Source organism: Nicotiana tomentosiformis, chromosome 12 (genome assembly GCF_000390325.3).
Source record: "Nicotiana tomentosiformis chromosome 12, ASM39032v3, whole genome shotgun sequence".
In the NCBI taxonomy this organism is placed as follows: domain Eukaryota; kingdom Viridiplantae; phylum Streptophyta; class Magnoliopsida; order Solanales; family Solanaceae; genus Nicotiana; species Nicotiana tomentosiformis.
Genome location: NC_090823.1, coordinates 14,769,871 through 14,784,652, shown reverse-complemented (window position 1 = coordinate 14,784,652; position 14,782 = coordinate 14,769,871). Strand labels below are relative to the sequence as shown.

General features: G+C 40.9%; 1 long non-coding RNA gene across 2 annotated transcripts; it reads left to right on the top strand.

Annotated features, from left to right (window-relative positions):
* The first annotated feature begins 202 nt into the window (after positions 1-202).
* On the top strand, positions 203-13,743 carry LOC104107304 (uncharacterized). 2 transcript variants are annotated; one of them, XR_001971452.3, is made up of 2 exons: positions 203-425; positions 13,546-13,743. It is a non-coding gene; the product is annotated as an uncharacterized lncRNA (long non-coding RNA). The 2 variants fall into 2 exon arrangements; XR_688772.4 differs by lacking the exon at positions 13,546-13,743 and adding an exon at positions 1,628-1,832.
* The last annotated feature ends 1,039 nt before the right edge of the window (positions 13,744-14,782 follow it).

Sequence of the window (14,782 nt, the reverse complement as noted above, 5' to 3'; positions counted from 1 at the left end):
TCTTTGATAAGGCATTTGGACAAGCTTCCCAAGGAAATGAAATATTATATCCTTGCAAAAAGTGCATTATTCGGTATTGAACCGCGCTTCTACTATTCTTAACAATTATTTAATTTGTTGGTTTTTTTTTAACTTTATTAAAAAGTTAGACATGAAATTGAATATTTGCTATAAATATTTATAAAGGCGACAATGTAGCAAATAAACTTTCCTTTTTACTTTTGTTAGAAGACTTACCTTATGGTAAAAGAATTCAAAAAATAAAATATCATTGGTCAATGTGTTAGAAGACTTATCTTATGGTAAAAGAATTCCTTTTTACTTTTGTTAAAAAATAAAATATCCCATTCTTGGAGAAACTTCCTCTACACAACAAGCTGCTATGCAACTAATCAATCGTCTATCTACTGGGAGTAACAATCAAGGTCAGTACGTACTCCAAATGTTACACACCTTCTTTTCTTTCTTCCTCCTCCTCCTCCTCCTCCTCCTCCTCCTTCTTCTTTTTCTTCTTCTTCTTCTTCTTCTTCTGTTGCTTTTCTACCACTGCTCTCTAGTCTAGTCATTTTTTAACTTCGCCTCCGGCCCTCTTTCGCTGCGTAATTCTATGGTTGCCTTGACGGCTATTTGTTGTTGTATAGTTCTTTGTGTCTTATTTTGGATATTATAATCTTGCTGGATGAAAAGTTGAAAACTGCAACAGTTTCCAGCGCTCCAGCGTCTTGAATATCTTAAAAAATGTTGCCTTGAGTATATGGAGTTGGGGCTTGTAATGAATTGACTAGTAGGAGATTGGAATACTGTAATCTTGATTGTTGTTAGGTAATTCTTTGTTGTTGTATTTCGAGCAATTATTATCACTCTGGTTGAAGCAGTTTAACCCGTTTGTACCAGTACCCCATCAAGTTGCAAAAGATAGTTTTGAGTACTGGTGGGGTTTGTGAAGGTAAACTCTAGGTTTCTATAAACTGACAAAGACATGGAATAGGGGAAATTTGTATTACACATTTGCTCTATTTGTAGACCTTTTAATGTTCTGCAGTAGAAGTAATGTGTTTGGGTTTGTAAGTTGTAAGTTTGACATGATCTTGTAAATTAGGTGTGATGTCTTTGGAATTGTGGAGATGGAGAAACCATTTAACTGGTGTGCTCACGTGTAAGCAATTACTAAAAGATTGGCTGATATGAGCTATGTTGCAATATTTCTTTGAAGTTAATATTGCAAAAATTCTGTTTCGATATGTATTTTGCTTAACTGTTTTTGTTATGCTTCGCATGGAATGTATCCACTTCAGATTGTTACTTGCAAAAAAAATGAAAAGTTAATGAAAACTGTTAGTTTGGTTGGCTACCATAATTGTTAGATTGTTCATTTGCTTATGTTTTATGTTTGATTTTGTTCAAAATGAGAAAAGCAGAGAACTCTCAATTTGCCTGAATGCATATGCTTATAAGTTTGGTTTTGATGATTTAGATTTGTTACTAAACTTTGGCTTCTTCATTTGTGTGAACTTGTTTCTTTCTCCCGAAAACTTTGTGCTTTATGCATTGTTCATGGACTATACCTATTCTTATAATGGTAAACCAACCCTTGAAGGATAATGACTTTATTTATTCTCTTTTGAAGGTAGGGCAATTGAAGAAAGGGAAGATGGAGATAGTGAAGATCTAGACCTTACTTAAGAAGAACTTTGAATTGTTGTCGATATTCTAGGAGTCTTTTGTTATCAACATTTGAAACTTTAACTTTTGAAGTGTTGAACCGTACAACTTATGTAATTGGGTTAAAACATTTTGCTATTATGGTTATTTTTAGCTTATTGGACATGAAAGATTATGAAGTGTTTTATCTTTTTATTTATATAATTTCCAATTTATTACAAATACTTACATATGTAAATGTTATTTACAACCAGGGCAATAATGTTAATTAAACTCTTACAATAGCCTAATAGAACCGTTGCAATAAACACGAATGTCATTTCCATAGACGTTCTAAATTGTTCCAAAAGTGTGAAAAATCGATGCAATTGGCAATTCAAACGGATGCAATAGAAATAAAACTGTTACGGTAGCGTAATGAAGCTGTTAGAATATCTGTAAATAAACGTTGCAATAGCTTACATAACCATTGCAATAAATTATATAGTAACGGTTTTCAACCATTTGTGGTAAATAATATGGTAATAGTTTACAACAATTGCATTAAACTCTATGGTAACGGTTTTAAACAATTGCAGTTGAAATGAATACTCGTTGCTTCAGATAGAGGGAAAAACATTGCAATAGCTGGCCCTATAGCAACGGTGTGGCCAACCGTCGCAAGAACTATTGCTCTAGATCTATTGGCACGCAAGCGGATGCAACGATCACGAAACCATTCCAATACATCTATGGCAACGATTTACCTATCATTTGCAATGGTTTTCCCGCTGTTGCCATAGGCCCAATTTCCAGTAGTGTGTGATGCATCAGGTATTGGACTTGGTGCAGTGTTGATGCAGGATGGTAGGGTAATTCCCTACACATCTCGTCAGTTGAAGTGTCACGATCCAAAACCTAACCCGTCGTGATGACGCCTATCATGATACTAGGTAAGCCGAAGTGTAGGCTACCTGGATCTGTACATGAAGTGTAGGGTATAGCATAAGTACAACCAACTTAGCAAATAACAGAATTAAATAAGGAACTGAGAAGCAGTGACGAACTATAATAATACAGATCATTTCAAAAGTTCTCAGTAAAGAGTGAACATGCTTTCAAATCTGGTGGTATAAGTCAAATCAGTTCGAGCCCAAGTAAAACATATTTGAATCTTCCAGGAATTTCACAACAACATCAGATAGCAACTAAGTGCAACAATAAATAAAAGCAAGTACAGCCTTTCAAGGCAGCAGTTACTCAACTCATCTCATCGGCTCATACTTCCGGCTCTCAGCTCTCAATACACACTCTCAATAGGTACCTACACTCACTGGGGGGTTACAGACTCCGGAGAGGCTTCTTACAGCCCAATCGATATATCGATGCGGTGTGCAACCCGATCTAATCATATAAGTAGCCATAAGACTCTTTGCGGCGTACAACCCGATCCATAGTCCATAAACAATCATAAGGCTCGTTGCGGCGTGCAACCCGATCCACAATCCATAAACAACCATAAGGCTCGTTGCGGAGTGCAACCCGATCCATATACCCTCACATAGTTCACAGCTCGGCAACCAGGCCCTATCTCAGTCACTAACCGGTCCAGCCCCTCGGGCACACATAATATCATAATAATCGGCCCAAACAGAGAATACAACAAGTATCAATAAGAAATGAGAGGGAACAAAGATATAGCACACGAGTAAGACTGTGACTGAGTACAAGACAACAATTAGCAGTCAATTCAACAAGAATACGACCGTTGTGGGTCCCAACAATGATATCATAAGGTCTAGGCATGGTTTCTAACATGAAAGGCAATCAATTGCTCAAAGGCAAGGAAAGACAAGTAATAACAATGGCTATTCGACTTTTACAGTCTCACAGGACGGACCAAGTCACAATCCCTCACAATGCACACTCACTCGCCCGTCACCTAGCATGTGCGTCACCTCCAAACACTTACATCATACCAATCCTCGGGGTTTCATAACCTCAAAACCAGATTTAAAACTATTACTTACCTCAAACGCGCAAAACTCCTACTCTGCATGTCTTTGCCCCTCGAATCAATCTCTAAATGCTCTGAATCTAGTCATAAGCAGTACGAGATAATCAATATTGGTTAAAAGGATAAATTTCACAAGAAAACTACTAACATATAGCCCAAAATCCAAAATCGGCTCAACCCTCCCCCCCGGGCCCATGTCTCGAAACCCGACGAAAGTCACAAAACCCGAAAGCCTATTCACCCACGAGTATAACCATATCAAATTTATAAACATCCGACCTCAGTTGACCCTCCAAAAACCCAAAGATCACTATCCAATTACCAAGCCCTAAACCCCCAAATTTCCAACTCAAATCCTTAATTAGGTGATGAAGGAAGCCATAGATTCACGAAATTTAGACCAATCCTTGTTAGAATTACTTACCCCAATGTTTTCCTTAAAAATCCTCTAAAAACCGCCTCTGTCTCGAACTTCTCAAGTCCAAAAATTGAAAATGAAAGTCCAACCCTCGAGCTTGTGTTTTTCTGCCCAGAAATACCGCAATTGTGGTCTTCCTGTCGCTTCTGCGACGTCGCACTTGCGGAAATTCCATCGTAGGTATTGATTTCATATAAAAATCCTGACCTCGCTCCTACGAGCAGAAGACTGCATCTGCGCCTATCACAGGTGCGGGAATCCATCGTATCTGTGGCCATCCTTCGTACCTATGCCCAGTTGCCCGCATCTGCGACCCTCGCAGGTGCGGGGAAATCTTTGCACTTGCGGCTCTTGCTCAGCTCTTTCTTAGCCTCATCTACGACTCCTTCTTCGCTTCTGCGGGCTCGCACATGCGGTTCCCACTCCGCTGGTGCGATTACACCAGCAGTAGCAACTTTAGCTGCATTTCCTTAACTCCCATCTAGCCGTTAACCACCCGAAATTACCCCGGGGACTTCGGGACCTTAACCGATCATACCAACAAGTCATATAACCCCAAGCAAACTTAGTCGAACCTTCGAATCACTCAAGACAACCTCAAAACACCAATTACACCCGGTTTTAAGCCTAAAGAACTTCTAAACTTCCAAATTCCACAAACGACGCCGAAATCTACCAAACCACGTCTGATTGACCTCAAATGTTACACACAAGTCAAAAATGACACCATGAACCTATTCCAACTTCTAGAAATCCAATCTGACTCGGTGTCCCATTGCTGGCCGAAATTGCCAAAATTCTAAATTTCACCAATTCAAGCCTTATTCTACTATGGACCTCCAAATCACATTCCGGATGCGTTCCTAAGTCTAGAATCACCTAACGGAGCTAACGAAACCATAAAAATTCAAATCCGACATCATTTTCCCACAAGGTGACATCCAGTCGACTTTTCCAACTTAAGCTTTCAATTAACAGACTAAGTGTCTTAATTCACTCCAAAACCACTCCGGACCCGAACCAACCTGGTAAGACATAATACAACTGGAAAGCACAAAAAAAGCGGAATTGGGGGTGAAACGGGGCTATAACTCTCAAAACGACCGGCCAGGTCGTTACATCCTCACACTCTTAAATAAATATTTGTCCTCGAATGGGTCTAGAAACATACATGGAGTCTCAAATAGGTGTGGATATCTACTCCGTATCTCCCGCTTGGTCTACCAAGTGGCCTTCTCCATAGGCTGACCTATCCACTGCACCTTCACTGAAACTATATACTTTGACCTCAATTTCCAAACCTACCGCTCCAAAATGGCCACCGTCTCCACATCATAAATCATATCAGCATCCAACTGAATGATGTTGAAATCCAAAATATGGTATGGATCGCCGATATACTTCCGGAGCATAGAAACATGAAATACTGGATGCACACTCGACAAGTTAGGTGGCAAGGCAAGCTTGTAAGCCACCTCCCCTATCCTCTGAAGTACCTCAAAAGGCCCAATGAACCAGGGGCTCAACTTGCCCCTCCTCCCAAACCTCACAACACCAGGCTCAAACCATCCCACAGGAGATCTACACCGCCTCCCATATAAAGCCTCGTACGGAGCCATCTGAATGCTCGACTAATAACTGTTGTTATATTCAAACTCCGCGAGTGGTAGAAACTGGTCCCATGAAACGCAAAATCAATGACACAAGCGCGTAACATGTCCTCCAATATCTGGATAGTGCGCTCGGAATGTCTGTCCGTCTAAGGGTGAAAGGTTGTGCTCAACTCAAACTGAGTATCCAACTCTCACTGCACGGCGCTCTAAAACTGCGATGTAAACTGTGTGCCTCTATCCGAAATGATGGAAACTGGGACACCATGAAGGTGAACAATCTCTTAGATGTAAATCTCAACCAACCGCTCTGAAGAGTAAGTAGTACCAATTGGAATGAAGTGTGTGGACTTGGTCAGCCGATCCACAATTACCCAAGTAGCATCGAACTTCCTCGAAGTCCATGGGAGCCCAACTACGAAATCCATGGTGATCCCCTCATACTTCTACTCTGGGATCTCTAACCTCTGAAGCAAGTCACCCGTTATCTGATGCTCATACTTAACCTGCTGACAATTGAGACACTGAGCCACAAACCCTACTATATCCTTCTTCATCCTCCTCCACCAATAGTGCTTTCTCAAATCCTCGTACATCTTCACGACACCCAGATGAATGGAATACCGTGAGCTGTGGGCCTCCTCAAGAATCAACTCCTGAAGCCCATCCATATTGAGCACATATATCCGGCCCTACATTCTCAACACGCCATCATCACCAATAGTCACATCTCTAGCATCACCTCGTCGAACCCTGCCCTGGAGGATGAGAAGATGGGGGTCATCATACTGACGCTCCCTGATATGATCATAAAGAGAAGTCCTAGAGACCACACAAGCCATTACCTGACTCGGCTCCGAAATATCTAATCTGACAAGCTGGATAGCTAAGGCCTGAACATCCAATGCCATGGGTCTCTCTGTTATTGGAAGATATGCTAAACTCCCCAAACTCTCTGCCCGGTGACTCAAGGCATCGACCACTATATTGGCCTTTCCGGGATGGTACAAAATGGTGATATCATAGTCCTTAAGAATCTCCAACCACCTCCGCTGACGCAAGTTAAGATCCTTATGTTTGAATAAATGCTGCGAACTCCGATGATCAGTGTACATCTCACAATGGACACCGTACAAATAGTGCCGCCAAATCTTCACAGCATGAACAATAGCTGCTAACTCAAGGTCGTGGACATGATAGTTCTTCTCATGGGTCTTCAACTGGCGTAAATCATAATCAATCACTCTACCCTCCTTTATCAGAACACACCCAATACCGATCCGCGAGGCATCACAATACACTATGTAAGAACCAGAAGCTGATAGAAGAACTAGAACTGGAGCCATGGTCAAAGCAGTCTTTAGCTTCTGAAAGCTTTCCTCGCACTCATCTGACCACCTGAATGGAGTACCCTTTTGGGTCAATTTGGTCAAGGGCGATGCAATAGATGAAAAACCCTCCATAAAAAAATGGTAATAACCCATCAAACCAAGAAAGCTCCTAATTTATGTGGCTGAGGACGGTCTGGGCCAACTCTGCACCGCCTCTATCTTCTTTTGGTCCACCTGAATACCCTTGGTGGATAGCACGTGCCCCAAGAACGCCACTGAACCGAGCCAAAACTCACACTTGGAGAACTTTGCATAAAGCTTCTCCTCCCGCAATCTCTGTAACATAATCTTCAAATGCTGGGCATGCTCCTCCTAGCTACAAGAGTACACCAGGATATCATCAATGCATAGAATAACGAATGAGTCCAAATAAGGCTGAAACACATTGTTCATCAAATGCATGAACGTTGATGGGGCGTTAGTCATCCCAAAAGACATCACAAGGAGCTCATAATGGCCATATCGGGTCCTGAAAGATGTCTTAAGAATATCCAAATCACAAATCTTCAGCTGGTGATACCCTGACCTCAAATCAATCCTGGAGAACACCCTCGCCCCCTGAAGCTGGTCAAATAGATCATCAATACGTGGCAAAGGATACTTGATCTTGACTGTGACCTTGTTCAATTGTCTGTAATCAATGCACATTCTCATAGTACTATCCTTTTTCTTCACAAATAGAACTGGTGCACCCCAAGGTGACATGTTATGCCGAATAAACCCCTTATCAAGGAGTTCCTGGAGCTTCTCCTTCAACTCCTTCAACTTATCTGGTGCCATACGGTGCGGTGGAATAGAAATGGGCTGAGTGCCCGGTACCAAATCAATACCGAAGTCAATATCCCTATCAGCCGGCATGCCCAACAGATCTGCAGGAAACACACGCACCACCGGAATAGAATCAATGGTAGAAGTCTCTGCACTAACATCCCTCATAAAAGCCAAATAGGATAGATGGCCCTTCTCAACCATCCGTTGAGCCTTCAAGTATGAAATCGCTCTACTAGGAACATAGTCTATAGAATCGCTCCACTCAACTCTCGATAATCCTGGCATTGCTAATGTTATAGTCTTAGCGTAACAATCTAGAACGACATGACATAGAGACTATCAATCCATACCCAATATCACATCAAAATCGACCATACTGAGTAGAAAAAGATCCACTATAGTCTCTAGACCCCCAATAGTCACTACACCTAACTGATATACGTGATCCACAATAATAGTATCGTCTATAGGAGTAGATACATTAATAGATGAAACTAAATACTCACAGGGCATATCCAAAAAATGAGTGAAATACGAGGAAACATACGAATAAATGGAACTAGGGTCAAACAATACGGAGGCATCTCTGTGGCAAACTCAGACAATACCTGTAATCACAACATCTGAAGAAACGACATATGATATGGCAGGGAGGTCATAGAAACGGGCCAGGCCACCCCCTCTCGGGTGGCCCTTAACTGACTGGGCTCCACCCCGAGCTGGCTGAGTGGGTGGTGAAGACACTGGTTCCGATGTCGTAGACTGGCTCCTCTGCTGAGCCAGACCTCCCGTAAGGCGGGGACAATGTCTCCAGACGTGGACAAACTCTCCACACTTATAGTAACTCCCCGGTGCTGGGGATTGAAGGGAGCCCCGAGCACTGGGATGACTGGTAGTAGGACCTGGCATAGACGAGCCCTGACCCAATGGACCACGGGCCGAACTCTGAGCTGGGAGGGCATTGAGAGATGAATGGCCCTGCTGATAATTGTGTGAACCATGGCCAGATGATACACCACGATGGACTGGGCGAGCCGTCTGAGCATGTCTGAAAGGACGATCCCTATCGTGGTGGAACTGCCCCCAGAAAGAACACCGCTAAATCCACCTTGTCCACGAGGCCTCTTGGTCTCCCTCTCAACCCTCTACTGAGTGAACCATCTCAATCTGATGCGCAATGTCGACAACCTCATCAAAAGTAACACCAGACACTCTCTCTCAGGTCATAAGCAATCACAGCTCAAAAGTGAGGCCATCTATAAACCTCCTGATCGTCTCCCTATCTGTGGGAACTAACCAGATAGGATGACGGGACAACTCCAATAATCGCATCTCATATTGCATCACGGATATATCACCCTGATAAAGCTGCTCGAACAGCCTGCGCAGCTCCTCTCTGCGGGACTGCGACACGAACTTCTCCAGGAATAGACCGGAGAACTGCTGCCAGGTACGGGGTGCTGTGCCGACCGGCCTATGCCTCTCATAAGCCTCCCACCAACTGAAGGCATCCCTAGAGAACTAAAAAGTAGTGAATGAGACCCCACTGACCTCTAGAATACCTGTTGTACTAAGTATCCTCTAACACCTGTCCAAGAAACACTATGCATCCTTTCCTTTGCACCACTGAAAGATGGAGCCTGGAGTCTCCCAAAGCTCTCCAATCTATGTTTCTCATCCTCAGGCATAGAAGGAACCACATAGTCCTGAGCAGCTGCAACTGGCTGGGCTAATGGTACCCCTGGTGTCTGGAATCTATGTACCACCTGCTCTGGTGTGCGGGCAACGGGAGTCTGAGCACCTTCCCCGGCTTGAGAAGTGGCTACAGTGGCCGTAACAGAGACCGCCTGAGCAAGACTGGTACACACAGTCAGAATATGAGATAAGGCCTCCTAAAGGCTTGGAATCCCAATAGGCACAAGTGGTGCCTGAGGTGGTGCATCAACAATTGGAATCCGGTCCTGATCTGGGCAACTGGTGGATCTGCTGGTACTTCCCCAACTGCTGTGCGGGCTACACCTCTGCCTTTACCGCGACCTCGGCCTTTCGCGGCCCTGGATGGAGGTACTGGTGGCTGTCCATCCTTCCCCATAGTACGAGTCCTCACCATCTATGAGAGAATGAAACAACAGATGTTTAGTTACTAGAATCAATAGATTAGCATGAAAAGAATTCAAGAATGTGGAGTTTCCTAAGGGTTCTGTAGCCTCTCGAAGATAAGTACATACGTCTCTGTACCGATCCGCAAGACTCTACTAAACTCGTTCATGACTTGTGAGACCTATGTAACCTAGGCTCTGATACCAACTTGTCACGACCCATAACCTAACCCATCACGATGGCGCCTATCGTGATACTAGGCAAGCCGACCTTCCCAAAACACTTTCAAAATTTAACAAAAGAGAATTAATACATTTAAAATAATCGGAGTTTTTAATAAAAAACGGGGGTAAAACCCAAATAAAACATAAGTGCGGAAAAATAGCTCTCACAATATATTCACATTCAATTCTATTGCGGCGTGCAACCCGCTCTCCCAATATATTACTTTTAATCAAGTTTGTCATATATTTATTTCAATCCAGTATATATAGACTTTTAAATAAGTCTGTTGCGGCGTGCAATCCGATCCCCCATTACTGACTTTTAAATAAGTATGTTGTGGCGTGCAACCCGATCCTCCAATATGGACTTTTTAATAAGTCTGTTGCGGCGTGCAACCTGATCCTCCAATATATTCATTTCGATCAATTCTGTTGCGGCATGCAATCCGATCCTCCAATATATACATTTACCAATTCAATGTTGTTGCGGTGTGCAACTCGCTCCTCCAATATATTCATTTACTAATTCTTATAGAAGTAATTTCCCCAATAAATGCAACAATTAATATAAAATTATAAGACAACAAGCATACAATAATTATGATCTAATTATAAAACAAACAATGACAAATAGCAAGTTATTATGAAAATCAGAGAGAAAATAGATAGTTTAATGTTTAATATGCTAAATTTCAAATAACAATTAAGACACATGATTCAAATAGCACGTAACAATTAATGCAAGAATTCAAGAATTAATATTTGACAAAGAATAGGAGAGAAACAATTATTATAACAATTAATTCACGATTTAAAATAATTTATGATTCTTCAAGTAAGTAGGCAAACAATTAATTTGATGACGTATATACACTCATCACCTCGCCTATACGTCGTTCACATGCATTTCACATAACAAATAATTTAAGGGTTCTATTCCCTCAAGTCAAGGTTAACCACGACACTTACCTCGCTTTGCAAATTCCAATCAATTACTCGACCAAAGATTTTCCTTTTAAATTTATCTCCAAAAGCTTCAAATCTATTCATAAACAATTTGATATACTCAATACGAATCATAGGAATTAATTCCTTTTGAATTTAATTATTTTTCGGATAAAATCTGAAATTTATTTAAATATTCGATAGTGGGACCCACATCTCAAATCTCGAAAAAACTCACGAAATTCAAACACTCGTTCCGCTACGAGTTCAACCATAAAAAAATAATCCAATTCCGATATCAAATGGACCTTCAAATCTTAAATTCTCGTTTTTGAAAGATTTTGTAAAAATCTGAATTTTCTTCCCTAAATTCACGGATTCATGATGTAAATGAGTATGGAATCATAAAATATAATTAATATAGGATAAGGAATACTTACCCCAAGAATCATACTCTTAATCACTCATCATTACCCAAACTCGAAATTGAAGATTAGGGGTTAGAACCTTACCTCTTTGATGAAGAACTTGAGGGATTTCTTGTTGGATTTCAAAGTTTGGACAAAATTTTGATGAACAAAACACTTCATCTACTTCCTCTCTCTAGAACACTCTTACTTCTCTCTAAAAAACCTCAGATAATTGCCCCAAAATAAACCCCAAAACCTATTTATCAAAATAGGGTCGGGTTATGAAAATAGGAAAATTACCCCTCCGAAAACAGGTATGCGTTCGCATAATGGACCACATAATTGATGTGCGGGTCGCAAAATGATCGCACAAATCGATGCCCATAACTAGGCTGTTCTGGACCATTTTGCGACTAGTTTGCGGTCGCATAATGGTCGCATAGTGGTCGCAGAATCGCATATTTCTAGTGTTTGGTAATGCAGTCATAAATTTTTGTAGGAATGTCCAAAAGACGAACGGTTTGAAGTGTTAGAAACTAGACTCAAATATCTTTCATTAGATAGGTAATTTACCATATACAACTTCGTATCATGATAGTTATGCTCATTTGAAGTTAGGTCTTATGCGAAGTCACTTGAAACTTTAATCTTATGAAATTTCCAACTTCTACATTCAATGCCGAAACCTATCGAATCAAGTCCGATTGACCTCAAATTTTGCACACAAGTCAGAAATGACATAACTGAGCTATAAAAATTTTTGGAACTGGATTCTGACTCCGATATCAAAAAGTCAACCCCGTGGTTAAACTTGGAAATCTTTAGCCTTTCAATTACTAGTTTCCCGTTATATGGTCATAACTTGAGCTTGGGACCTGCAAATTAAATTTCGGGCATACGCCAAAGTCCCAAATCACAATACGGACCTATCGGAATTGTCAAAATACTGATTTGGGTCTGTTTGCTCAAACTATTGACCAAAATCAACTCAGTTGAGTTTTAAGGTTGTAGTTCACAGTTTAATCCATTTTTCACATAAAAACATTCTGAAAAATTTTACGGACTTCGAATGAAAGTCGAGAAGTGACAAATTGTTCTTTTTGATGTATTAGAACACAGAATTAATTATTAGATTTAAAGATGATATTTTGGGTCATTACATCGAGCGCCTTTGAGCGGGCCCAGTTGGCCGAGATACAGAGCCTAGTAAGACTGAGCGCCTATGAGGGAGCTTACTACGGCAGAGCAGTTATATATATACCGAGCCTTATAGGGTCGGACAACTATTTTACGTTCTATATTGAGAGAGTTGAGTCAGTATCAGCAGGTAAGCATATCTTCAGATTACCTTTAACTCTCAGTTACTTTCAGTTATTATATTTTCAGCTCAATTTCAGCTTTCAATTATTCTGTTGCCTTACATACTCGGTACATTATGTCTTACTGACGTCCCTTTCTCTGGGGACGCTGCATTTCATGCGTGCAGGTTCAGATAGATAGGCGGGTAGAGCTCCTTAGTAGGTGTTGCCCGAGTTTAGCTTTATTGGTAAGCTCCACATCCTTCCAAGTTTTATGTATATAGGTTATGGGTAGGTCGGGGCCCTGTTCCGATCACGGTACATCTATCAGTAGAGGCTTGTGGACATAACCTGTCAGTTAGTATAGTATGTTGGGCTTGTAGGCCTTGTATGTATATTTTGTCGGTTTGTCAGCTGTAGTAGTTATGATGGCCTTGCCAGTCCAGCTTTATATTGATGTTTAGTTAGCTTTGGTATCCATTCAGTTTTATATTTTGCTTCGCAAATTGTCTTGCAATATTGCCCATGACCAATGTATGACATTATATGTTCAGATTCCCTTAGTCATAAGTTAGTACGCAAGGATAGGTGAGGCACCGGGTACCGGTCTCGCCCCCAGGTTCGGGGCGTGACAATGTTATAGCATTGACAAGCTTCCATAACAGTATAATGGTAAACCAACCCTTGAAGGATAATGACTTTATTTATTCTTTTTTGAAGGTAGAGCAATTGAAGAAAGGGAAGATGGAGATAGTGAAGATCTAGACCTTACTTAAGAAGAACTTTGAATTGTTGTCGATATTTTAGGAGTCTTTTGTTATCAACATTTGAAACTTTAACTTTTGAAGTTTTGAACCGTAAAACTTATGTGATTGGGTTAAAACATTTTGCTATTATGGTTATTATTAGCTTATTGGAGGCAAACTTAGCCTACGGTATATTGGGCCTTATATGATCATTCGGAAAGTGGGCCAAGTAGCATATAAGTTAGAATTACCCTCAGAATTGGAGTTTGTCCATCTGGTTATTCACGTATCACTGCTACGGAAGTGCATTGGCGATCCTACCCGAGTGGTGCCTACGGATGATGTACAGATTACGGAGAACTTATCATACGAGGAAATCCCGATTTCCATCCTAGACCGAAAAATCTGCAATCTACGAAATAAGGAAATAGCCTCCGTGAAGGTTTTATGGATGAGCAAGAATATGGAAGAAATGACGTGGGAAGCAGAGGAAGAACTGAAGTCTAAATACCCCCACCTATTTCAAACTGAAGATATGGCTCGAGGTGGGACTTCTCAGCATAACTCTATTCAGGCCAGTAGGTCATCAGGTAAGCTCTCATTTTTTTGACTCTCAGAATTTATAATGGACAGTTGTGTGAAGCCAAGTGTTGCTATTTACAGACAGTGGCCATGTGTGGCATGTATAGTATATTTGTTGGCTACGTACAAGTTGGTTTTAGTCTAGTGTACGGAAGAGACTCTGGCAAAAATATTTCCCAAAGTATCTAAGAGTAGACATTCGAGGACGAATATTTCTAAGGGGGGAAGGATGTTACATCTCGCGTTTCTCGTACATTAAAGTTTCATCTTCAGTTAATTGACATAGACTCGGGGATGAGATTATCTTGAGGTTAGCATATTTATGCTATTTATAACAAGCAATAAGTAAGTTCCATAAAGGAAAGGGTACACGAATTAAAAAAAATGAGTTTTGTTGAAGGTTGTCGATTTGGGATAAAATACGTTCCGAGCTATAATATCCGATACTTATGGACTAGTACCATACAAGGTACCATATGACCGTGATAGTATGATGTACAAAGTATATTAAAAATAAGTACAATTTTAAGTAATTTGAGATAATTCTTAATTATGTGGGTAATTGGTTAATTATCGGGTAGCGAGACAATACCTAATTAATTATTAATTATAGGATAAGATTAAAAAAC